Source organism: Lissotriton vulgaris, chromosome 9 (genome assembly GCF_964263255.1).
Source record: "Lissotriton vulgaris chromosome 9, aLisVul1.2, whole genome shotgun sequence".
Taxonomy (NCBI): Eukaryota; Metazoa; Chordata; class Amphibia; order Caudata; family Salamandridae; genus Lissotriton; species Lissotriton vulgaris.
In genome coordinates this window covers 1,225,031,383-1,225,051,363 of record NC_141697.1, presented here as the reverse complement: position 1 = coordinate 1,225,051,363, position 19,981 = coordinate 1,225,031,383, and the positions used below count along the sequence as shown (strand labels likewise).

The following is a 19,981-nucleotide window of genomic DNA, read 5'->3' as shown; positions in this document are numbered from 1 at the left end:
CATCTCAGGGGTCATGGATTTGGAGGGGGGCTCATTGCCCGATGATCCATGGGCACCGCCAGAGCCTGCCGTGTTTCGCAGCTGTTTCTTAGTGGCCGCGGGTTCAAAAGAGAGTTTAGGTTGCTTATTGTCATTCTTTCCCATTGTGCGTCGCTTGTAGGGGCTTGAGGTGCTCGGTGAGATGCGATTGGAGCGGTCCTCACTGCCCGGTGACAATCCCTTTTGCATCTGAACTTCCCAGTACAGTGTTTGCGCCAGTGGCAGCACCTGCTTTGCGAGGAGCGGTCCAGCAGTGCGCAGGTGATCCCCGCAATATGATGTGTCTCCAGCCCCAGTGACCGAGGCTATCTTCAATTGCTCATGAGGGGGTCAGATTTCCCACTCGGCTTCGTTGTGCGTGTGGCGGTTATTAGGCATGGGCGGAAAATCCGTTCCGCTCGCGGATTTTGCGGATTTTCGGGAAATCCGCAATCCGCGAGATTTGCGAATTTCCTGAAAAATCCGCAAATCCGCGAGCAGCGGATTTTGCTCGCACTGCTCGCACTGTTCGCGTGAGTTCGCGCCCCGCGAATAAGTGCGAAATTGCAGAAATACGATTTTAGCAAAACTGAAAGTAACTACTTACCAGGTTCAAAAGTTCAGGCTCATCATTAGTAGCCATTTCCTGTAGTGCTTCCTGAGGGGCCCCTCCAGAGTTCAGTTGCCAGTTGCAACTATTATGTGACCCTGCTCTGAACCTCAGAATAGTTACACATATGCCACAAAGGTCCTGAATTACAGCTAAGGGAGACAAGCAGGAGCCAGGCTGGAAGTTAAAATCCATTAATCAGCCCCTAATTCATTATTGTCAGTTGGGGCAGGGCAGGTGTTGTAACTAATTTTGCAACAATGAAAGCACTTAGCAAGTGCAAAAGATCACTAATCAGGGCGCACTAAGGAAGCAGGTGCCAGCTAAAAAAATATTCTGTGACACATTAATCAGCCCCAAATTAATTCAGGTCACTTGAGGCAGGGAAGGTGTGCTTTGCTTTGCCAAAAATAATGTACACTGGACAACCAGAGGGTGTGGTGATGAAACAGAGGGTGGCATGGGTGGGCCAGAGGGTGGCATGAGTAGTCAGAGAGTGGCAGTGGTGACAGAGAGTGGCAGTGATGAAGAAGAGTGTCCCAAACAGGTTGGACACGTAGAAACAACAAGTTCGCAAAACTTGCGACCCGACAGGTAAGTTCGCAAATTGCGAAATTGTAAAAACCCCTCGCGAACTGGCAGAAACACGGGCGAACACAAAAAAAAAAAAAAATCCGCAAATTCGCGGGAATTCGCGGATTTTGCGGATTGCGAGTTTGCAAATCCGCAAATTCGCGGATTGCCAATCCGCAAAATCCGCTCATGCTTAGGCGGTTTGTGGTGTGCTAAGGATGATCAGCCAAGGTCCGTGCCGTGACAGAATACCCTCCCCGAAGCCACTCTGTAGGCGTCCTGCCACAGTCAGCACTCTACCACTGCGTCTCACACCTCTGCTGGTTAGGCAAGGCCTGTACCCCTCTGTTATCCGCTGCCTGCATCGACCGCTAGCATTGCGTGGGAGGTGCCTCGATAGCAGCCGCAATAATCCCCAGCGCCTGGCCGGGGTTCGCCCCGTCTTCCACGGCGTCAAACAGCCCAGGCAAATGCACAGGATCTTCTACTAATATTCGTTCTTTAGGCCGCGCATGGCGTCGCCGCAGTATTAGTGATAAGTGCGCACCCCTGCGGACCTCCAGATACGCGGCGCATCGACGACAGTGTAACAGCCACACACCTATGGGTGCTGTATGTCTTCAGTAGTTGCAATAGCCATTAATATGCCCCAGCTGCGCTCATGAGCAGGTAGGTCCCGTCTTCACATGCGGTCCCAGCAGGTCTCTGTTTTGCCACTCAGTGCCCCTGCGCTTTGTAGTGGCCAGCAAGAGGGGAAGACTCACCGCCCTTATAGATTCGCCGAGCCTCGGCAAGTTCCGCACATCCCAGGCAGGCCGCTTTGCGTCTGAGGCCTGCTTTCCTCGTGGCGAGCCCCGGCCTCGCGTAGTCACGCGCCCAGGCTTTTGCGCCGCCCCTCCACAGCAGTGTGTCCCGGTCAGTCTTCACACTCGACGAAGTCCGGCGTCACACATCGGATCGCCTCTAAACTTGGCCAGGATCTGCAGGACATATAGGCTCACACTCGCTGAAAGTTTCAGGTGGACACCTGCAGGATGGGAGGATAAAATCAGGATATTTCTGACCAGGCAGCCAGAGCCTCACTAAAGTGCGGCCATTAGCTCGTGCGCCCTCTAGCGCCCCCACGGCTTCAGTCAAACTTGTCCATTGTTAGTCACTCAAACTTTGCTGCATGTGGTGGTTGCTTATTGCTCTATAACTCTTTAACCTGTCTCACTAACAATTTAACAAACAAAATGGCCTATACCTATCCATGGGCAATGGTGGCCCTGGACCTAAAATGTCCCAAAAATATTCAAAATAGCTACGCGTGCATTTTCCCTAGAATGTCAGTCTTTCCCTTCATGTTGTTAGCACCTGCATAGACACCTAGGCTCCGCCTCCCTCACCCTCGCTCACCCCCCCCCCCCCCCATCCGCCGAAGCTACAGCGGAGGACACCCCTTCTCCTACCTCATTGCCTGGTCCTGGAACAGCCTTCCGCCACCTCCAAACAGCATCCTCCCTCACGGTATTCAGGAAGGGACACAAGAACTGGCTCTTTGACTGATTGCAGCAGAATCATAGCGCCTGGATACCTTCACGGAGGACTAGCCACGCTTACAAATACCAATTGATTGGTAAATTGATAAAAACATAACGACCCACATCTCTGCACACCAACTAATCTCATTGCTAGCCATGGATAGTAAGATATCTACAGAGTTGCCTCGGCTGGTGGCTATCTGTATGCAGAGGGTGCTCGGACATTTAAAAGACTTCAACCATCAGCTTGACTAGAAAACAGCTGTCTTTCTAGCCTTTATTGATACTTCCTCTCCCTTCATCATCCTCAAATGTCAATGGGGAGGTGGAAAGGACATCTGGTTTACTTCAATGGGCTACTTATAGGGGACCCTTCTTTGATTTGAGTTTCTTGTGAACATGATTTCATTACTAAGGCAATTCTCTGCTGTTGCTTTCTTTGTTCATAGAAGCATTAAAGCTAGTCCGTGAGTCGTTTTACATGTAATTGGTATAATAGATTTCATTAAAACAGTTACTCTCCACAAACTCTTACTTCTGTTCTGATATCAGTTTATGTTTCAGATAACTTTTATTGAATTTGATTATGGGATTAATACCTTTATTTAGTCAAATAACATGTCATAGGTTTCTAGAAAAAAAGTTTGTTAACAGATTAGAAGAAACAGGACTTTCTTTTCATGGCTCCAACGTTATCACTGGGAGAGAGAGAGAGAGAGAGAGAGAGAGAGAGAGAGAGAGAGAGAGAGAGAGATAAACTTGTTTATTTAGACCATGGTCTTTTAAACAGTACAAAACAAAACACGATCAGGATCCAAAAAGTACAAACAGACAAAATTCTACTACATCATAAATAGTTAAAATTCAATACATGTTAAAAGAGGGTTAAAAGAGGGTAGCACCCTCAAAGACACACCATTCATTGAACCCAAAATTTTACAGAAGTCTCAAGATCCCTAGAAGACTAAAAAGGAAAGATTTACACTTTATAAAAGACTTAAAAAGACTTAAAATCAATGCCCCCTCCTTCGATATCTCCCTTCCAAATTCTTTTATGGCCTTCAGGAATTTACCCAATCCGATTACAATTTCTAACGAGTGCATATTTGTAAGTAAACAGATCGCCTGGGCACGTGAAGTTATCTTATGTGATAGGAATATAGGATGTAAAAACAATTTCCTTATATCATGTACAAATGTTCAATCAAGCAATATGTGCAACATATCATTTCTTAGGCCACGCCCACAGTTACAATGACCTTCTGGGCCAATCAGTGCAGACTTTATTTTTCCGTCTATCTTCCAAGGGTTTACCCCAACCCGGGTCCTTAGAATTTCATATCTTAACCCTTGGTTAGGCAATATATCCAAATACGGAAACCAACCTTCATTGACCCATGAATTCTTTAACCACTGGACCGATTTTTTCGCTAACATATAATCTTGGTCCTGTGCCCTTGAGAACGACTGTCCTTGTTCCCTAAGCATTCTTCTTGTAAAATCATCTATCAAGGCGTCCTGGGAGAATCTCACATTAAGGCGCCCTGTTACTTTCTGGAGAATTTTTCTCACATCCTTTGCCCAGACAAGATTACTTATTCGGATCTCCTCTCCACACCATTGTGAGACCTTCGGTGTCAATCCTGGGTCTTGGCGCTTCCAAAATCTTACCAGGGCCATTTGGGATTGTACACTCCAAGAAGTTAACCCTAGTTCCATTCTAATTGCTTGAAACATTGTACAATTAGGTAAAGGCAATAACATTAAAAAAAAATTCCCTCTTCCTGATCCCACTCATGTTAGTATGAATTTGTAGAGCGCACGTTCACCCCAGGGTTTCTTCGTGCTGTGTGCCACTGGGGAACCCATCCTGGCTTTTCCTGTGAGATGGTCCCTATTGGGCATCCCCAAGGTGAAGCCAGGCATCTCTGGCAGTGAGGGGGCCGTTGTGGAGATTAAGCAAGCTATTGCCCAGAGTTGCAGCGTGGGACCCATGGTTAGAGAGGCACCGAGGCGAGATTTATCGAGCCCGCTGACATTGGTTCCGTACCCTGCCGCGTCAGGAATTGAACCCTGGTCCCGGGCCGACCTCTGCTTCTGGGTCTGCCGCCTCTAACCAGTGAGCCACACTTCTCCACTCATGTTTACCGCTCAAGTATAACACCTCTGCCCCATACAATACTTGGTGGGGGATCATTGCTTCAAATGCCTTTATCATTGGTTAGTGTGTCATATCGCCATATTCTTTATTAAACATTTTCAACCCACATGTGGATGAAAAAGCTTTTGCTTTTTGAGCCTCCAAATGGGTGCACCATTTTAGCGCACTATCAAACCAGAGGCCCAGGTATCTATATTCCTTAACTGCCTCTAGTTTGTCATCGCCCAAAAACCAATTGAAGTTCTTCTGACTCTTTCCAAAACATAAAACCTTAGTTTTTTCCATATTTACTGTCAGTATTTTCCTATCACAATAGTGTTTAAAGACATTTAGTTTCCTTTGAAGTCCTATTTCAGTTTGGTCCAGGATCACTAGGTCATCAGCATATCAGAGGCAAGGCACTTTGTGACCACTCATTCTAGGGCTTCTCCCACTTCAAGTGCCGCGGGAAGATCTGCCCAAAAAACGAAAAAAACAGGGGTGCCAAGAGGCACCCCTGTCTAAGGCCACTCCCTACTAATATCTTATGAGTTAGTGACCCATGCGTGTCTCTAATGACCTGGGCCCAATTCCCTCTATGCAGCTCTTTTAAAATCATCAACAAGCCATCCGGTATTCCATATTTTAACATATCTTCCTAGAGTTTATTACGATCCACAGAGTCAAACGCAGCCCCAAAATCAACAAAAAAACAATGCAACTTCCCATTTTGTTCTATCGATTTCCGGGTCAGGGCTCATAGGGCAAAACAGTGATCTATTGTGGAATGGCCTTCTTTGAAACCACCTTGTTCCACTGGAACACTTGCTCTCTCTTCTGCCCAAGTCTTTAACCTACCTAATATTATTTTGGCAAATATTTTTTCTCCAATATGGAGTAGGTTAATTAATCTATAGTTCCTTGGTGCGTTGACGTCCCCTTTTCTATGGATCGGTCTAATTATCGCACCCTTCCAATTACTAGGAATTATCCCTGATTCTAGGATTACTGAAAACATTTGGGTGAACAATTCAGCCTACCAAGATATCCGTGAATTAATTATCAAGGCTGTCAAGTTATCTGGACCAGCAGCTCTTGTTAAGTTTAGGGTCTTTATCTTATTAAGTACATTTTCTACTGAGAAGTCTGTTTTTAGATCGTCTACTAGACCTCTCCAGTCCCCTTGCACTTCCTCTTCAATTTCTCTCCCCGGTGGGTATAATTCTTTCAGATAATCCTCCCAGGCACCCTCTCCTACTACACAGATCATCGAAGCAGCTGAGCCCTCTAATACTGATCGGACTAGATTCCAGAACAGTCGTATGTTCTTGGATTCTATTGCCTCCAGCAATTTCCCCCAGCAGTTGTCCTTATGGGCTCTTCCTTGTACTATAAAGAAGCATGGTGTAGCCTTTCTTTAATTTGACAAGGTTTTCTGCTCTAGACTTATCAAATTTTTTACGCAGACTGCGCTGTTCTCTCCTTAGTTCTCTTTTCTTATTTAAACAGTCTATATTAAACCAGTTACCTTTCCTAACCTGTGTGTTTTGTTTACTCTTGATGGCCTTTACATCTGTTCTATGTTCGACCTTGATACTTTGTACCACTTGCTTTATCTTTTCAATGTACCAGGCCAGATCTAGACCATCTGCACATCCTAAAGTGATGTTTTGTTGGAGCCTGGTTAACTTTTCTATATATTCTTCGGTTAACCGTGTTGAAATGCGCCTGGGATAGTCCATCTGTTGTATAATTACTTTCTCGGCAGCAATCTGGTGGGAATATACCAACTCCAATTCTAAAATATTGTGGTCACTGTCTTCTATATGGTTAACCCTAAAGCCCTTTATTATGTTGAAATTCCATACTGACATAAAAACATAATCTATGGGACAATTTTGTATCCCTTGTTTGAAAGTTTTCTTTGCCAGGCAATCTTGTGGAAACCTCTTGGTCGCTAGGTAGTTTTCCAAACTTACATCATGCATTGAGCAAGAACTTTCGGAAAACTTTGCTTGAATTATATCATAGGATTCTAAAATTTCCAGACACATGAGATATTACTGGGTTACTGGACTTCACTGTATATATTTTTTTCCAACCAGTTGACTATTACTAAGATTCATATTCTTATCAAGAAAGACATACCATGCTTTATCGCCAATTGCAAAAAATGTTTTCCTGATTTATCATCTGACCTTAATAGGTACACCCTGCTGTATCATGTGATTTAGGAGAGTATGCCATGACGTATCACCTGAAGAAAAAGCCTGAATTAAGAATACAAAACCTGATGTGTTACTTATCCTATAAATGTATTGTTGGAGGGATTCTGCACAAACACAGAACTATGCGCAGGATTATGGGAACTTAGTGTATAAGGACTTGGGGCCATATGTATCATGCAAATTCGCAATCGCAAATCTGAAATTCGCAGAATTTTGGCCTTTGCGAATTTCCTAAATGGAATGTATGATGCAAAACTGCTGCAAAATAAGGAATCGCACAATTTGCAAATCCTTATTTTGCAATTGCATTTAAGGAATCGCAAATTTTGCGATTCCTTAAATGCAATGTATGTAGCAAAAAAAATTTGCAAAATGCCCTTAAGGAATCGCAAATTACCACCAACTTCTAGTTGGTGGGAAGTTGCGAATTCCTTGAAAAATGCACATTTTTGCATTTTTCAGAGTGCCATGCGACGCACATACATGCCCCTAGGGCATGTATGTGCACCACATGTGCACCCATGCATATTTCAGGGGTGCAACAGGGTGTCCTTTGGACACCCCTGTGCTCTTGAAATTATTCTCAATTTGCGATTAGCAAATTGCGAATCGCAAATTGAGAATTACTTCCCATTCATTCCTTTGGGCCTCCTGGCCCATAGAAATGAATGGGAAAGTATTCCTTAATTGTGATTCGCAATTTGCGAATCGCAATTAAGGAATTCTAAGCAATCGCAAAAAAAATGCGATTTTGTACATACATACATATTTGCGATTCTCAAATAGCGATTTCTTAAAAATCGCTATTTGAGAATCTCAAATGGGTATCTTGATACATATGGCCCTTGGTCTTCCCACCACCTTAGTACCCACGACCCCAGTACCGACTAGCTATAGTGTCTCACTTGCTCTCCTACTCACTCACAGAGGAATATAACATAACATGACAGGTGTATTTGTAAAGCGCATGATTATAGGTGTCTTGGCGCTGAATAACAGATGTTTATTGTTACCTAACTCAATGGTACTCATTTTATCAACCTCAGATGGATGAAAGGCTGAGTGGACCCGCCGGGATTCATTTGAACCTGTGACCGTGAGGTCAAACACAGGCCCCTGCAATGGACGCATTAGTCCACTGAGCTACCAGACCCGGAAACAAATGATTAGACACCCCAGAACACAACACTCCCTGATCTCTCAGGAATCGCAGTAACAAGACACACCCTTTCGCGCACACTCTGGTACTTGTCCCCAATAAGATCTGACACAGACACAGAATAGTTTAAAATATTGATTTTAACTAACGTGCCCTAACATGCAGTATACGTACCACAACAAGCAAGAAAAGGCATAGTACAAATATAGTCAGCATAGCAGCTAGCCCATAAATCATGAAGGGAGATGTCATCATGGAAAGACAACGGTGAAAGGACTATAGTGCCTACCCTCCCTCCCCTTGCTAAGAAGAAGTATTACTGTATATTAGAAGATCTCAGGGCTTTGCCAGCAGACCCCATACCTTAGCCTATAGATAATAGATCTACATCATAGGTGCTGTCTCGCTCTTCTCCCTGGAAAGGTCCCTCTCCAAGTGTGTGTCACCTATTCGAGTACCACTCTAAAACCCTGGTATGCTGTCCAAACAACAGCTGCATCAGTATGTTCTGTCTATGGACTAAGGTCTGGTCAGAACAAAATAACAAGGGGCCTTGTTGCTCGACCTTGCACATAATGGTCAGTGAAAATCCCAGGAACACGCAGAGAGTGAACGCAGCGATGAGTTCTCATGCGAAAGCAGCCATCGAAAGTATTGCAAAAATAAAGATGTGTAGTAATGTGCTCAAAAACAGCAGGCAAGCTGCAGCGTGCTCAAGCTAACTTAGTAAACAAGCATTGGCATAGCCAATAGGTCTCGCCTTTAGGATCTAATAAGTGTTTAGTTATCCAACACAATATCGTTGGTGCAGCAACATCAACTGTTGCATAGCTAAACACTTATGAGGTCCCAAAAGTGAGACCAATTGGCTACGCCAATCCTTGTTTTTATTTGAATTAACCCATGGACACAGAAGCACAGTAAGCACAACGTTGTCCAAACGATGTCTGCATGTAAGCCTCTATTTTAGTTCAGTTTAAATACTCCTATGGCTGGATGCCCTCACTGCGCCTTGGAGTATTGTTAATGTTTGAAAACCTTTTACTTACTCTAAGATTTATTTTTATTGTGACCTACTCACACCAGAGGCAGTTCTAAATGAATCAGTGAATGAACAGGCACACACATATCCTTTGGTAATAATCTGTTCTATTGACCACATATTTTCATTACAATAAACAGGCCCTACCAACAGCAACAAAGAAATATCCTCCTCTGTAGTGTACTTATACAGTATGCCATCATAAATACTTTACTTCATCATACAACACACACTGTTGAGTTCAAAGAGAAGCATCCATGCACCGTCCTTTAAAACGTAAAAACCCTTGGCTACAGAAACATTTAAATTTAAATTTTTCCTACAATAGAACCCTGGAGATCATCACATGCTTAGCTGCTATTTGCATATAACGTGATGTTCATAACAAACCGACACCAGGGGCCTCATTTATGAAAAGTAACGCATCGCTGCGTGAAAACAGCGATGCATCACTTTTCATTGCGCCCTCCTTGCGACACCAATGATGCGTCGTATTTACAGTATGGCGCATCATTGTGCAAGGAGTTACAGATACATCAGTATTTCTGACGCATCTGTATGGCGCAAAAGTGAAGCATTGCTGGAGTGTGTCACAAAAGTGACGCAACTCCAGCAATGTGTCCTTTCACATGGGGCAAGCCCCATGTGAAAGGGCCTGCGTCAATCTTACGCCTGCTGTGAGGCAGGCGTAAGAAATTGACGCATTTGTGTCCTAGAAGTGGCGCAGTGAAATCTTATAGATTTCACAGCGTCACTTCCATGACCATTTCTTGCGTCAATTCGCCCCCCTTGCATACATTATACCTGGTGCAGGTATAATGTGGCGCAGGGGTTTACAAAGTGAAGCATCTACCTAGATGCGTCACTTTGTAAATATGGTGCAACAAGGCACATTTTTTACGCTGCTGGTGCGTCACAAAAAATGACGCACGGCCTCATAAATGAGGCCCTAGGAACTTTAGTGAAAACCAGAACACCAAAAGCACTACATAAACAACGATGAATAAAGAAATCCACTCTATAAGACGTAACTAACATGTGAAATACAGATGCTCAAATTAAAAAGTAGTAAGGGCAACAGACACATGCACCCCAGCATAATGACTATAATTCCAGCGAGAGAAGCAGATCTTGCCTGCTTGCGCACAATGGAATCACAACTGACTAGGCACATCTTTTTCTGGAAGGCTCCATATGCTCAAGTGTTTTTACAGTTTTACATTACAAGTGATTCGCCACCATCTACCAACAGAAACAGGAAAACGTTTGCAACGATTGTAGAAACGTGCAAGGATTAATACTTAACCCTAGCAAAGAGTAAAATCGAGTTAGCAATTCCCAACCTTCTTAAAAACAGCGAACAAGCACAGGGACGGTTGCAAAATGGTGAACATGTTTCAATCTCCATGCACTCAAAACGTGTACATCGCTGACTTGGCATTAGTGAATTCTATTTTGTCACACTCTCAATCTTCAATTGCATTCACACAGTAAGGTGTTGAAGCATTCAAGAATTATATTTATCTTTGAACTGCAAAAATTGTATAGCAAATAAAATCAATCAAAGAGGCTTTATTCGAGTAAAATTCTCATAAAAGCACATACAGACATGTATATATTAAAAACCACATTAATTAATAATAATAATAAAATTGTATAGCGTTCCTCTGGCTGTGCGCTACGGGATTTCTGTCATAAATTAAACAGCCCCTTTTATCTATAGTCACATTTCGAACATGTGATTAAAATGCTACATAAACTGTTTCCTCAAAGCCCACGACCAAAACTGCTCTTGAAAAACTCATGATTCCAGCAGAGACGAGTCTGCTGTACATATTTCAATTTAGCACATGAACAAAGCTTCTGTCAACACATCAGTGGCAACAAATACAAAGAAAACAAAAACAGAACTACACTAGAGCCTTCAAAATGTAGCCGCTGCGGCCTTCATGATGACCCTGCTTCTCCTGTGTTGCAGCAAATGGTCCTTTCTAGTCATTAGTCTGAACAAGGCATCAAATCCACAAACGTATGCACCTCAAATGAACGGCGCATTTTCCTTTTGCAAGCATGGTATGTAAAGTATAGCATTGCCTCGTCAAGGTAAAAACAAATTAGAAAAAAAAAGGATTCCATGCAGCATTCTTCTCATTCAAGCGGCGAGATTTAGCCACATACTTTACCTTTACCCGATTGCTAAACGTTATGGGCAAAGCTGAAGTTGTCTCACCGTGATTCAAATACATAAACCACACATCAGAGACAAAACTTCAAACGTTGAAGTAAGAATAGTTTCAACAGGAAACAGGTAAAGAACAAGCCCTCACCTAAAGGAAAAACAAACGCGCAGCCGCGAAAGTGAAAGCTGTAGCACACCTAGTCAGTCAAGTCAAGTCAAGTGATTTATATAGCGCACTACATACCCGGAGGGTCTCAAGGCGCTTGAGAAGGGGTGGGGAGTTACTTGTCAAATATCCAAGTTTTGAGTTGCTTTCTGAATGTTAGGTGGTTCTGGGTAAGGCGAAGGTGAGTGGGAAGAGAGTTCCAGGTTTTAGCTGCCAGGTAGGAGAAGGATCTACCTCCCATGGTGGTCTTGTTGATGCGAGGTACAGTGGCAAGGGCTTGGTTGGAAGATCGAAGCTGGCGGGAGGGGGTGTAGAAGGACAGTCGTGTGTTGAGGCATTCTGGTCCGATTTCGTAGAGTGCTTTGTGTGCGTGGGTTAGGAGCCGGAAAGTGATCCTCTTATTGACGGGAAGCCAGTGGAGGTTTTTCAGGTGACCAGAGATATGTTCTTTACGCGGGATGTCTAATATGAGCCTGGCAGAGGCGTTTTGGATTCGTTGGAGTTTTTTCTGGAGTTTAGCGGTAGTCCCGGCGTATAGGGTGTTTCCATATTCCAGGCGGCTCGTGACCAGTGCGTGGGTGACCGTTTTCCTAGTTTCGGTGGGGATCCAACGAAATGTTTTTTTGAGCATGCGAAGAATGTTGAAGCAGGATGAGGATACGGCGCTGACTTGTCTGTTCATTGAAAGTGAGGAATCCAGGATGACGCCCAGGTTCCGTGCGTGGTCTGTCGGGATGGGTGCTTTTCCAAGGGCTTCTGGCCACCAAGAGTCGTCCCATGCGGAGGGGGATGAACCTAAGATGAGGACTTCTGTTTTATCAGAGTTCAGTTTCAGACGGCTGTGTTTCATCCATTCGGCTACTTCTTTCATTCCTTCGTGTAGGTTGGTTTTGGCGGTGCTAGGGTCATTGGTGAGTGATAGGATCAGTTGAGTGTCATCCGCGTAGGAGATGATGTTTAGGTTGTGTTGGCGGGCGATGGCCGCGAGTGGGCTCATGTATACGTTGAAAAGGGTGGGGCTGAGTGAAGATCCTTGTGGTACGCCGCAGATGACTTCAGTGGCCTCTGACTTGAATGGTGGGAGGCGGACTTTCTGGGTTCTTCCGGTGAGGAACGAGGTGATCCATTCCAGTGCTTTTCCTTGGATTCCGATGTTTCTGAGTCGGTGTAGAAGGGTGCTATGGCAGACTGTGTCAAAGGCTGCGGAGAGGTCGAGGAGGATGAGGGCGACTGTGTCTCCATTGTCCAGTAGGGTTCGAATGTCGTCTGTTGCTGCGATGAGGGCGGTCTCAGTGCTGTGTTTTGCTCGGAAGCCGGACTGTGAGGAGTCGAGGGATTTGTTGGCTTCGAGGAAGGCGGCGAGCTGGTTGTTGACAGCTTTCTCGATGACTTTGGCCGGGAATGGAAGGAGCGAGATAGGGCGGTAGTTTTTGAGTTCGGTGGGGTCAGCTGTGGGTTTCTTCAGGAGGGCGCAGAGTTCAGCGTGTTTCCAGCTTTCCGGGAAGGTGGCGGATTTGAAGGAGCAGTTGATGACGTCTCGGAGGTGCGGTGCTATGATGGAGTCTGCTTTGTTGAAGATGTGGTGAGGGCATGGGTCTGTGGGGGAACCTGAGTGGATGGAGTTCATCAGGCGGATGGTATCCTCAGTGGAGATTGTGTTCCAGTCATTAAGGATGTTTGAGGGGGGTGAAGGTCCAGCAGATGGTTGGGTGAGTTGGTCTCCGGGTTGGTTGTCGAAGCTGTTGTGGATGTCTGCAATTTTGTTGTGGAAGAATGAGGCTAGGGAGTCGCAGAGGGCTTGAGAGGGGGTGATGTCGTTAGAGTTGGCCGAGGGATTGGTAAATTCCTTGACGATGTTGAAAAGTTCCTTGCTGTTGTGGGCGTTGTTATCTAGTCGTTCCTTGAAGGCGGTTTTCTTGGCCTTTCGGATCAGTTGATGGTGTATGCGGGTGGCGTTTTTGAAGGCGTCCTTGGTGCTGGTGGTTGGGTCTTTTTTCCAGGCCTTCTCAAGGGAGCGGCAGAGTTTCTTGGATTTCTTAAGATCATCGTTGAACCATGAGGCCTTCTTGCTGCCGAGTTTGCTTTGTCGTTTTTTCAGTGGTGCTAGGATGTCGGCACTGTTGGATAGCCAGAGGGTGAGGTTGGTGGCGGCTTGGTCGGGGTTTGATGAATGGGCTGGGGGGTTAAGAAGAAGCGATGAGGAGATCTGGTCGATGGTGATTTTGTTCCAGTTTCTTTGCAGAGTTGGTTGGGGGTGGTTGTTGGGTTTGGGCTTGTTGTAGGTGAAGTGAACGCAGCTGTGGTCAGTCCAAAGGGGCTTCGTGGTGTGGCTGAAGGAGACATGATTGCTGGAGGTGAAGATAGGGTCGAGGGTGTGACCTGCGATGTGGGTGGGGGAAGTGACCAGTTGTTTAAGTCCGAGGTTGGCGAGGTTGTCCAGCAGGGTGGTGGAGTTGCGGTCGTTGTTCTTTTCAAGGTGAAAGTTGAGGTCTCCTAGAAGGATGTAATCTTTGGAGGGGAGCGCGTGTGGAGTGATGAAGTCCGTGATGTCCTCACTAAATTGAGCGCGGGGTCCTGGAGGCCTGTAAAGGAGGGTGCCTCTGAGTGTGGTCTTGGGGTCGATGTGGATCTGGAAGTGAAGGTGTTCAGAGTTGGCGAGGTTGACGTCAGAGCTGGTTGAGATATGGATGGATTTCTTATGGACGATAGCGATTCCTCCTCCTGTGTGGCCGGTACGGTCCTTGCGTATGATCTTATAATCTTCTGGGATGGCAATGGTGATGTCTGGGGCGGAGGAGGCATTCATCCATGTTTCAGTAAGGAAGGCGACGTCCGGAGAGATGGTGTCTAGTAGATTCCATAGGTCAATGGTGTGCCTATGGACCGATCGGGTGTTGAGCAAGATGCATTGTAGGTGGTTGGTGTCGGGAATCTGAGGTGTGATCGTAGCGGAGAGGTTGACGTTGCAGAGGAATTTGCAGGAGTAGCATGAGAAAGGTCCATGGGTGTGTCCAGGAGCGGCTTGGACGCAGTTGGGGGAACGGCCGGGGTTAAGGGCTAGGAGGGTGGTGGCATCGTAGGTAATGCGGGAGGGCTGGGAAATGCGAGGGCCAGGGGGTCTGGCGCTGGGCGCGGTCCAGGCGCGGACGGGCGTAGACGGGCTTACCTTTGGCGCACCTTCGGCGCGGCCGTAGCGCGTGGACGCTGCGCGTGGGGGCATTGGCCATAAATGGACAGAGGAGGGGGCGGAGCGTGGGAGGGGCAGCAGCTGGGAGGCGGTGGCAGGGAGGAGGGGCGGGCCAGGGAACACACAACAAGATGGAGGGTCAAAGGGAGAGTAAGGCAGGGGCAGCAGATGCACCACGGCACCGGGGGCACAGACCAGTTCCCAGCGTGATGCAAATCTAATACATAAAACACAGCGCTAGGAAAATTAAATAAATAAATCACAGCGCGAGGGGAATGAAATAAATAAAACACAGCGCGAGGGGAATGAAATAATTAAATAAAAGCAGTTACAACTCTGCAGCCTCGATGCGGTGCCCCAGCAGGCCAGATCAACAACAGGAGCCGGGATCAGGGAGCGTGGGGGGAGCGACCGTGCTGGATGAGGTCCAGGTGTCCAAGTGTTTCACAGCGTGTGGGGAAATACGAGCATATTGGAAGGAGTTGGTGAGGATCAAACGAAGGAAGCTAAGTTTACTGTTTTTACAAGTGGGGAGGTGTGCTGTGTCTGCGGAGAAAGAGATAAGAAAGGCAGAAGGCGGCTGTGTGCATGCACGTGAGTGTGCACGCAAGCTTTAGGCCAGGAAAAGCTTGTGGGTAGCACTTTGAAAAGCCCCTTACTAAAAGTCGATCAAGCAGCGCATGCGCTGCTCTAGGCTCTACCTAAAAACGACAATGTCCCTATGGTCCCCGTGACAGTATTGCCTAATTTATTGCCAGATTTAAAATGATATACCTATTTTTTCAGGTTAACTATATTTGTATGTCTTGATGTAATCTGATCTAAAAATAATGCTTGGATTGTTCCCTTATTTAAAAATATATGATTGGATTTATCTCTGGACTAAAAAACGTTTTAGCTGTTTTTCTACCTGACACAAAAACGAATGCTCTAACTTAGTGCTTGGTCCAGTGGGGGATTTAAGTCATTGCTAAACTATAACAGTATGACTGGATGTATTCTATTAATGAAAACAACAACCTGTTGGGTGGGTTGCTTGAATGAATCACAGCCATTTGTGATTATTCTGTCCGGCAGTTCGGTCTGTCGTATTTTTGCCCACTGTGTCACCTCATTCATGAATAAGTACCAGAGAATGAGATAATTTAGGCAATCTATTCATCATTTTGTACTTTCTTTCTGATTTATTGCATGGCGTGAAAGGTTTACCCTAATTTATCAACAGACATTAAAAGGCATTCCTTCATTTGCGTGCGCCAAAAGGTACTCCATGACTTATGGTCTGGTATGATATGTCGTAATTCATGGCTCCATTCAATAAGAGATTCATACCTGACCTAGAAAGATATATTTCATTTTGCATTTCATCTGAAACCCCTCACTCACAAAGGTGCCCCTCACCCACAAAGGTGCCCCTCTCCCCCAAAGATGCCCCTCACCCACAAATGTGTGCCCAGAAAGCTCAGAGTACAGTTAGGCTTCAGATAACCATTTGTACAATTTCAGCTATTTTTGCTCTATTTTTGCTAAAGTGGTGATCTCTGGAAACAACACCTCCCCATGGAATGACGCTTGGTGGCCCTCTGAACTCAAACCCACACCCTGCACTGAAAGATCACGCCTACCACCTTAACATCAACCTAGAGAAAAAAACTCACCATGAAACATCAGATCAACTCAGTAGCCTCTGCCTGCTTCCACCACCATTTGCATGCTTCGAAAGATCTTTTGATGGTTTTGCATCGACACATAGAAAATGGTCACCCAAGCCCTAGTCACCAGCTTACTCGACTACGGCAATGCACTCTATGCAGGAATCTTCACCCAACTCCTGAAGAGACTGCAGACCATCCGGAACCTATTGACAAGACTCATCCTGGACCTCCTCATAAGGACTTACATCACCCCCTACCTCAGGAACCTCCCTTGCTCCGCCAATTCAAGTTGCTGACACATGCTTCAGGGGTGTAACACAGGCCCCCGCAGCCCGTGCAGTGCGGGGGGCCCCAAGCTCCAGGGGGCCCCCTCAGCACAGCACTCTGGCTGCAGAGCTCCTGATTGAGCCAGGGAGGCCCCCTCAAGCTTCGTTACGCCAGTCACATGCTTACAAAGCCATTCACAACCAAGGTCCAGCATACATCAACCACAGACTGAACTGCCAGCAGCCCTCCAGACACCATCATTCTGCCACCCGCGCACAAACTCCCCGCATCAGCCAAAGCCACAGCGGAGGTCGTTCCTTCTCCCACCTCACCACCAAGTCATGGAACAACCTTCCCCGCCACCTCTGAACAGCACCATCACTCACGGAATTCAGAAAGGCACTTAAGACATGGCGCTTTGACTGATCTCAGCTCCCGGATGCCCTCGCGGGTGTTAGTCATGCTTTACAAATTTTGATTTATTGATTGATGTACTCTGGATCGATTCTGCATCATGGGTTAGTTTGGTGTGATACCCCAACCTCTCTAGCAGCCATAAAGCATTAACTTATATCTGTAAAAATCTGATTTCCTGGTCTGGCTACTTAGGACACCATTGCTAAGTTGAACATTACGAATATACGGCCACATGCATCAATGTTGCCGTTTGCGAATCCTTAATTGCGAAAATTAAGAAATCGCAATTAGGAATTCGCAAACGGCAATGCATAAAAATTTCGAAAATATTTTAGCGATTTCTTATTTTTCCTTAATTGCGATTCTCAATTTGCGAATCGCAATTAAGGAATCCCATTCCCATTGATTCCTATGGGCCAAGAGGCCCATAGGAATCAATGGGAAGGCATTCACAATTTGCGATTTTCAATTTGCGAATTGCAAATTGAAAATGCAATTTCAAGGGTGCAGGGGGGGGTCCAAAGAACCCCTCCCTGCACCCCTGAAATTAAACTTAAGTGCAATTTACACACACACATGTCCCAAGGACATGTGTGTGTATAAAATGCAACTTTCAAAAATGCAATATAGTGCATGTTTGAAAGTTTTCGGTAAATTAGTATGAAGTCCAACTTCATGCTAATTTACCTCTTCCAAATTGCGAATTCGCAATCTTGAAATGATCATGCATTGCATTTAGGAAATCTCAAATTGCGATTTCTTAAATGCAATTGCAATTTTAGAAATCGCAACATAATTGCGATTTCTAAAATTGCGAAAAAAGCAGAAAAGCTTAATGCATCCCAAATCAATTAATTGCATTCGCAAACGTCCAATTTTTGCGATTCGCACCGTTTGCGAATGCAATTCAGTTTGATGCATGTGGGCATTTGTGTTCTTACGCATGCTGCGGTTTATATATATATATTCAAAGTTGGAGGTCAGTGTCAATTAAAGGTGAAGAGTCTCTATTTCATTTCTTAACTTCAGTAGCAGTGTCATGGGTCTGATGGGGTGTTCTGGATCCGGGAGTCATATTTTGAGAAAGCTTGTCTTCTGATATGTTTCCTTTTAAAAGCAGAGCCTGGGGTTTACTGGCTGCTAGTCTTGCTTTAATTTCCTGGAGTGGTTGGGGCACAGTCAGTGCAAGTTGTCTGAGGGCTTGAGTGATGTGGCATGTGCCTGGATACCCTTTCAGGTGATTAGTGTGCTATACAAATCAACATAACCTAACATAACACAGCATAGTGTAACATAACATGTTTCTTTTGCATTTTGCTTCAGTGGGGTGACTGCTTGTATGGCACCTTGGACATGAGTAGGTCGTAGCGACCATCCAGGTGGGAGAGGACAGGGTTAGAAGGTGGAGCCGTCTGATCGCAGAAGGCTGAGTTTTATTCTGCTCCAAAGGGAAAGTTGAAATTACACAAATTCAGTCCCCTTTGCGATGAGTATCTTGAAGGAAAGGTTGCTGTCTTGAATGGTTTAGCATCCCTGCATAGTTGGGGAAGTAATTAATCCAGTTTGTTTCATATCTGAAAGCTATTCCTGCACCTTGTCTGGTGTTGTTGGCAGTGAGAGTGTATTGTGTTTTGTTCGCACGTCGATTGGTCCTCCGTGCGACATCCAGCCCTAGAAAAGGTGAATTGATGTTATGTTATAAGTTATTTGCAGAGCACTCATGTGCAGATGCTTCATATTAAGGTGGCGCAAGGGCAACGCAATCCCTAAGTCATGTTTGCCAACCCACGCAAGCCCCCCTTGTGTGGTCCTGGTAAGTCTGGAGCGATGGAAGTCGCTGCCGACCGTTGCTCTACGGTGGAAAGCCATCCCATGGGCGGAGCGTGAGTGTTTCTGCAGCTCACTTAGAAAGAGGAAACTGATGTAAGGATTGTTTCAGTACAGGAAGGTGTCCTTTGTTGCACAAAAACAATCTTACCTGCAATGTAGGCGTCCTTGCACCATGGGGCAACAGTGCCTGCGTTGGCACCAGGCAGCACACAGCGCACTAGTGCAGGGAGAGGGAACGACTGCTCCATATCTTGGTAAATGCAGCGTATCCATCATTCCCACCCTCTCCATTTGATTCAGCGCTGCAAGTTATCTCTCTGATTGTGCTGCAGCAAATAATGATAAACCTGGAGCCTGGTTTGCTGATCTCAGGCAGCCAATTAATAGAAGGAAAATGTACTGACCAGAATGACATCTGAGGCTTGTTAGGGCCTTATAGGTTACTTGAGCTTGAACAGGAAGTCAGTGTAGACATTGCAGTGCAGGGTACATATGCAATGTTCTAGCAGTTTTTGTAGGCACTCGTGCCACAGCAACTGCAGTATACGTAAGTCTTTGACTGGAAGGTCAACTTACATTGGAATAGCCTAGTCAAGATGAGACTGATGGTCGCATTCACCACTGGTGTGTGTGCATGGAGAGATCAATGAAGGGGAGAATCTTCTTGGACGGCGAAGGTGGGTCAAACACTTACCTGCCACTTTTATGGATTGGGTTTCCTGGGACAGGGTGTTGTCCAAAGAGCTCTCAAGTTCTGCACCACTGTCGAAGGGACTGTGCGATTGCCTGATATACGTGGTAATAAGCTTGTGTCACCCACCACTACAGATGAAGAGGTGATTAAGGTCTTAGTTTAGGATGGGTTTATTTTCAGGAAGCTGTTGGCCATCCATCCCCTGATGTTGGGGAGGGAAAGCATTAAACATTTGTGTTTTTATTGAGATGCTCTTGCACACCAGATATGCTAAAGATAAGTTCAGTATCGTC

General features: G+C 45.6%; 1 protein-coding gene across 1 annotated transcript in view; it reads left to right on the top strand.

Annotated features, from left to right (window-relative positions):
* LOC147693104 (phosphatidylinositol 4,5-bisphosphate 3-kinase catalytic subunit gamma isoform-like) overlaps positions 1 to 19,981 on the top strand; it is a 97,565-nt gene that overhangs the window by 73,389 nt on the left and 4,195 nt on the right. The window lies entirely within an intron of this gene.